The following is a 6110-nucleotide window of genomic DNA, read 5'->3' as shown; positions in this document are numbered from 1 at the left end:
ACAAGAGAGCCTTTAGCTGTTACACCTTTTTACATATACAGGTGAACTACACTAATGCAGAATACTTGATAAAAGATGGTCCATTCCCCCATCCAGTCTTCCTATGTTCTCCAGACATCCAGTCTTCTAATCTTCACTCCTAACTGATGGTCCACCCCTACCACCCATCCATCTGGTCTTAATTTTGTCACCTAAAGCCACTGATATATTGGAGTAAGAATCTACAGACATCATCCAGTACCACCCCCTGCGGCCATTCTTCATATGTAACTGTAGAAAGTGAGTGTTGGCCTCCACATCTGAGCCTTACTGTTTTCATACATTTTTCAGCAAGAGTCATTGGATCCTGGGTTGATTTTTCTTCCTGCCGAGCCTAGAAGCACACGAGACCAACTGAAGGTACACTGACTGAAACCATCTAATACAACAAAAAAAAGGATCAAAACTGGGAACTTCCTGAAGTGAAGATATCCGTTTAGAAAAATCTTTCCCTTCTTTAGTCCCTTTGCACTGCACACCATTTCCCAGGTGAGAAGGAAAGATAAGAGAAAGAAAGAGAGCGAAAGAAAAAAAGAGATGAAAAGAAAGACTTGCATTTATATAGCACCTTTCTATTAGAAGATAGAAGCAGGAGTAGGCCATTCGGCCCTTCGAGCCTGCTCCGCCATTCAATGAGATCATGGCTGATCATCCAAATTCAGTACCCTGTCCCTGCCTTCTCCCCATATCGCTTGATCCCTTTAGCCTTAAGAAATATATCCAACTCTTTTTTGAATATATTTAATGAACTGGCCTCCACCGCCCTCTGTGGCAGAGAATTCCACAGGTTCACCACTCTCTGGGTGAAGAAATTCCTCCTCATTTCAGTCCTAAATGGCTTACCCCTTATCCTTAGACTATGACCCCTGGTTCTGGACTCCCCGGCTATCATAAACATCCTTCCTGCATCTAGTCTGTCCAGGCCTGACAGAATTTTATAGGTTTCGATGAGATCCCCTCTCAATCTTCCAAACTCCAGTGAGTATAATCCCAATCGACACAATCTCTCCTCATACGTCATTCCTGCCATCCCAGGTATCAGCCTGGTGAATCTTCGCTGCACTCCTTCCATGGCAAGAACGTCCTTCCTCAGGTAAGGCGACCAAAACTGCACACAATACTCAAGGTGTGGTCTCACCAAGGCCCTGTACAACTGTAGCAAGACATCCTTGTTCCTGTACTCGAACCCTCTTGCGTAAAGGCCAACATACCATTTGCCTTCTTAACCGCCTGCTGCACCTGCATGCTTACCTTCAGCGACTGGTGCACAAGAACACCCAGGTCTCTCTGCACTTCCCCTACTCCCAATCTATTGCCATTCAAATAATAATCTGCCTTCCTGTTTTTGCCACCAAAGTGGATAACCTCACATTTATCCACATTATAGTGCATTTGCCATGTTTCTGCCCAATCACCCAATCTGTCCAAATCGTACTGGAGTTTCATGACATCCTCCTCGCAGCATACCCTCCCACCCAGCTTTGTGTCGTCTGCAAATTTGGAGATATTACATCCAATTCCCTCGTCCAGATCATTAATATATATTGTGAACAGCTGGGGTCCTAGGACCGATCCTTGCGGTACCCCACTAGTCACTGCCTGCCACTCAGAAAACGACCCGTTTATTCCAACTCTTTGCTTTCTGTCCGCCAACCAGTTCTCTATCTAAATCAATACCTTGCCCCAATCCCATGTGCCTTAATTTTGCACGCTAATCTCTTATGTGGGACCTTATCGAAAGCCTTCTGAAAGTCCAAATACACTACATCCACTGGTTCTCCCTTATCTGTTTTACCAGTTACATCCTCAAAAAATTCCAGTAGATTAGTCAAGCATGATTTACCTTTTGTAAATCCATGTTGACTTTGTCTGATCCTGTCACTGCTTTCCAAGTGCTCTGCTATTACATCTTTTATAATAGATTCTTGCATTTTCCCCACTACTGATGTCAGGCTTACCGGTCTATAATTCCCCACTTTTTCTCTACCACCTTTTTTGAATAGTGGGGTAACATTAGCTACCCTCCAATCCATGGGTACTGTTCCAGAGTCTATCGAGTTCTGGAAGATGACCAGCAATGCATCTACTATTTCTAGGGCCACTTCATTAAGTACCCTGGGATGTAGATTATCAGGCCCTGGGGATTTATCGGCCTTCAGTCCCATCAATTTTCCTAACACCATTTCCCTACAAATACTGATTTCTTTCAGTTCCACCCTTTCATCAGGCCCTATGTTCCCCGGCATCTCTGGGAGGTTATTTGTGTCCTCCTTTGTGAAGACAGAACCAAAGTATGAATTTAGTTGGTCTGCCATTTCTTTGTTTCCCATTATAAATTCCCCTGATTCTGACTGTAAGGGATCTACGCTTGACTTCACCAATCTTTTTCTCTTCACATATCTATAAAAGCTTTTACAGTCAGTTTTTATGTTCCCTGATAGCTTACTCTCATATTCTATTTTCCCTTTCTTAATTAATCCCTTTGTCCTCCTTTGTTGAATCCTAAACTGCTCCCAATCCTCCAGGATTATTGCTTTTTCTGGCCAATTTATATGTCGTCTCCTTGGATCTTATGCTATCCCTAATTTCCCTTGTTAGCCACGGTTGAGTCACCTTTTTTGTTTTATTTTTATGCCAAACTGGGATGAACAAATTCTGTAGCTCATCCATTCGGTCTTTGAATGTTTGCCATTGCCTATCCACCATCAACCCTTTGAGTGCCATTCCCCAATCAATCCTACCCAACTCGCTCCTCAGACCATCGTAGTTTCCTTTATTTAAATTGAGGACCCTAGTCTCTGAGTCAGCTACTTCATTCTCCATCTTAATGAAGAATTCGATCATATTATGATCGCTCAGACCCAAGGGGCCTCGTACAACAAGATTGCTAATTAATCCTTTCTCGTTATATAATACCCAGTCTAAGATGGCCTGATCTCTGGTTGGTTCCTCGACATATTGGTCCAGGAAACCATCCCGTACACACTCCAGGAATTCCTCCTCCACAGTGTTGTTACTAATTTGGTTGGCCCAATCTATATGTAGATTAAAGTCACCCATGATGTCTGCTGTGCCCTTATTGCACGCTTCTTTAATTTCCCTTTTAATGCCATCCCCAACCTCTGCCTTACTGTTGGGAGGTCTATATATCACTCCCACTAATGTTTTTTTCCCCTTAGTATTTCTCAATTCTACCCATACAGATTCCACATCAGAGCTAATATCCTTCATTACAATTGTATTAATCCCTTCTTTAACCAGTAATGCTACCCACCTCCCTTTCCTTTTTGCCTATCTTTCCTGAATATCGAATACCCCTGGATGTTGAGTTCCCAGTCTTGGCCATCCTTGAGCCACGTTTCCGTAATCCCAACCAAATCATATTCGTTTACCTCTATTTGCGCAGCCAATTCGTCCACCTTATTACAAATGCTCCTCGCATTAAGACACAAAGCCTTCAGGCTTGTTTTTTTTAACGCTCTTAGACCTATTAGAATTATTATTTACTGTGGCCACGTTTGATTTAAACCGTTGATTTCTCTGACTGCCACTTTTGTTTTTCTCCTTCCTATCTTTTGCTTTTATCCCTGTTTCCCTTTCCTCTGTCTCCCTGCTCAGGTTCCCAACCCGCTGCCATTTTAGTTTAAACACCCCCGAACAGTGCTAGCAAACCTCCCCGCAAGGATATTTGTCCCGCTCTGGTTCAGGTGCAACCCGTCTGACTTGTACAAGTCGCACCTTCCCCAGAAGCAGGCCCAGTGATCCAGGAAACTAAAGCCCTCCCTCCTGCACCAACTCTTTAGCCACACATTCATCTGCTGTATCCTCCTATTCCTATACTCACTAGCACGTGGCACCGGGAGTAATCCAGAGATTACAACCTTTGAGGTCCTGCTCTTTAATCTGCTACCTAACTCCCTAAATTCTTGCTGCAGGACCTCATCCCTCTTCCTACCCATGTCATTGGTCCCAATGTGAACCACGACCTTTGACTGTTCACCTTCCCCCTTCAGAATGCCCTGCAGCCGTTCAGTGACATCCTTGACCCTGGCACCAGGGAGGCAACAAACCATCCTGGAGTCACGTCTATGGCCACAGAAACGCCTATCTGTTCCCCTTACGATCGAATCCCCTATCACTATTGCTCTCCCACTCTTTTTCCTCCCTTCCTGAGCAGAAGCACCCCTGGTGCCGGGAAGTTGGCTGCTGCTGCCTTCCTCTGGTAAGTCATCCCCCTCAACAGTATCCAAATCGGTATACCTGTTTGAGAGGGGGATGGCCACAGGGGTCCCCTGCACTACCTGCCTGCCTCTACTGCTCTGCCTGATGGTCACCCATTTCCCTTCTGCCTGTGCAGCCCTTACCTGCGGTGTGACCACCTCATCAAATGTGTTATCCACGACCCTCTCAGCATCGTGAATGCTCCAAAGCCCATCCATCCGCAGCTCCAGCGCCGCAATGCGGTCTGCTAGTAGCCGCAGCTGGATGCATTTCTGGCACACGTGGTCATCAGGGACACTGGCAGTGTCCCTGAATTCCCACATAGAGCAAGAGGAGCATAACACGGGGCTGGGCTCTCCTGGCATGACTTACCCTTTAATTAATTTTAATTCACTATCACCAATTAAAGATAAACTCTAAGGCGCTTGTATGGTTTACCAACAGTCCCCGCTACACCAGAAAGACCTTAGCAACTATAAACCACAGAGTTAAAGTTTAAGAAAGGGAAATACTCACCAACCAATCACTTACCTGCTCCCTGGTGACGTCACACTCTGATTACTTTTTTACCCCTCTCCCTGCTGCTGAGTTGGTCGGGCCTCACCTCGCTCCCTGGTCCGAACTGGTCGGGCCTCGGTGCTCGCGCCGGTTTTTATACCGGGCTCCGCCTCACCTCGCTCCCTGGTCCGAACTGGTTGGGCCTCGGTGCTCGCGCCGGTTTTTATACCGGGCTCCGCCTCACCTTGCTCCCTGGTCCGAACTGGTCGGGCCTCGGTGCTCGCGCCGGTTTTTATACCGGGCTCCGCCTCACCTCGCTCCCTGGTCCGAACTGGTCGGGCCTCGGTGCTCGTGCCGGTTTTTATACCGGGCTCTGCCTCACCTCGCTCCCTGGTCCGAACTGGTTGGGCCTCGGTGCTCGCGCCGGTTTTTATACCGGGCTCCGCCTCACCTCGCTCCCTAGTCCGAACTGGTCGGGCCTCGGTGCTCGCCGGTTTTTATACCGGGCTCCGCCTCACCTCGCTCCCTGGTCCGAACTATTCTAACAGGACTAGACAGACTAGATGCAGGAAGGATGTTCCCGATGGCGGGGGAGTCCAGAACCAGGGGTCACAGTCTAAGGATAAGGGGTAAGCCATTTAGGACAGAGATGAGGACGAATTTCTTCACCCAGAGAGTGGTGAACCTGTGGAATTCTCTACCACAGAAGGCAGTTGAGGCCAATTCATTAAATATATTCAAGGAGGAGTTAGATATATTTCTTAGGGTTAATGGGATCAAGGGATATGGGGAGAAAGCAGGGACAGGGTACTGAGTTTGGATGATCAGCCATGATCTCATTAAATGGCGGAGCAGGCTCGAGGGGCCGAATGACCTACTCCTGCTCCTATCTTCTATGTTTCACGACCACCGGACGTCTCAAAGCACTTTACAGCCAATTTCAAAATCTTGCCCTTCTTTAGTGCCCTTTGCATTGCACACCATTTCCCAGATGAGAAGGAAAGTTGAGAAAGAGAGAGAGAAAAGAAAGAAAGGGAAAGAGAGAAACCTGCATTTATACAATGCCTTTCACAACCACCGGACGTCTCAAAGCGCTTTACAGCCAATGAAGTAGTTTTGGAGTGTAGTCACTGTTGTAATCTGTGCCTAGAACTCTGGTACCTTGCTGCCTACACTTCCAGCATCCTTTCGGTATTCATTGTCTAGGCTCACATGAAGAATGGCCATTTGTATCATCAGTACCTGCTAGAAAGGAGAAAAATTCCGAAAGATAAAAAAAAGGGTGCCACAGAGCGAAAGAATGCAGGTTTAAAGCCGTGATTTCTACACAGGTGGCTTCCTTTTTCAGATGT

The sequence above is a fragment of the Somniosus microcephalus genome, chromosome 22 (genome assembly GCF_052327205.1).
Source record: "Somniosus microcephalus isolate GS21.2 chromosome 22, FLI_Smic_1.0, whole genome shotgun sequence".
NCBI classification, from domain to species: Eukaryota; Metazoa; Chordata; class Chondrichthyes; order Squaliformes; family Somniosidae; genus Somniosus; species Somniosus microcephalus.
Note: the sequence above shows the minus strand (reverse complement) of the source record.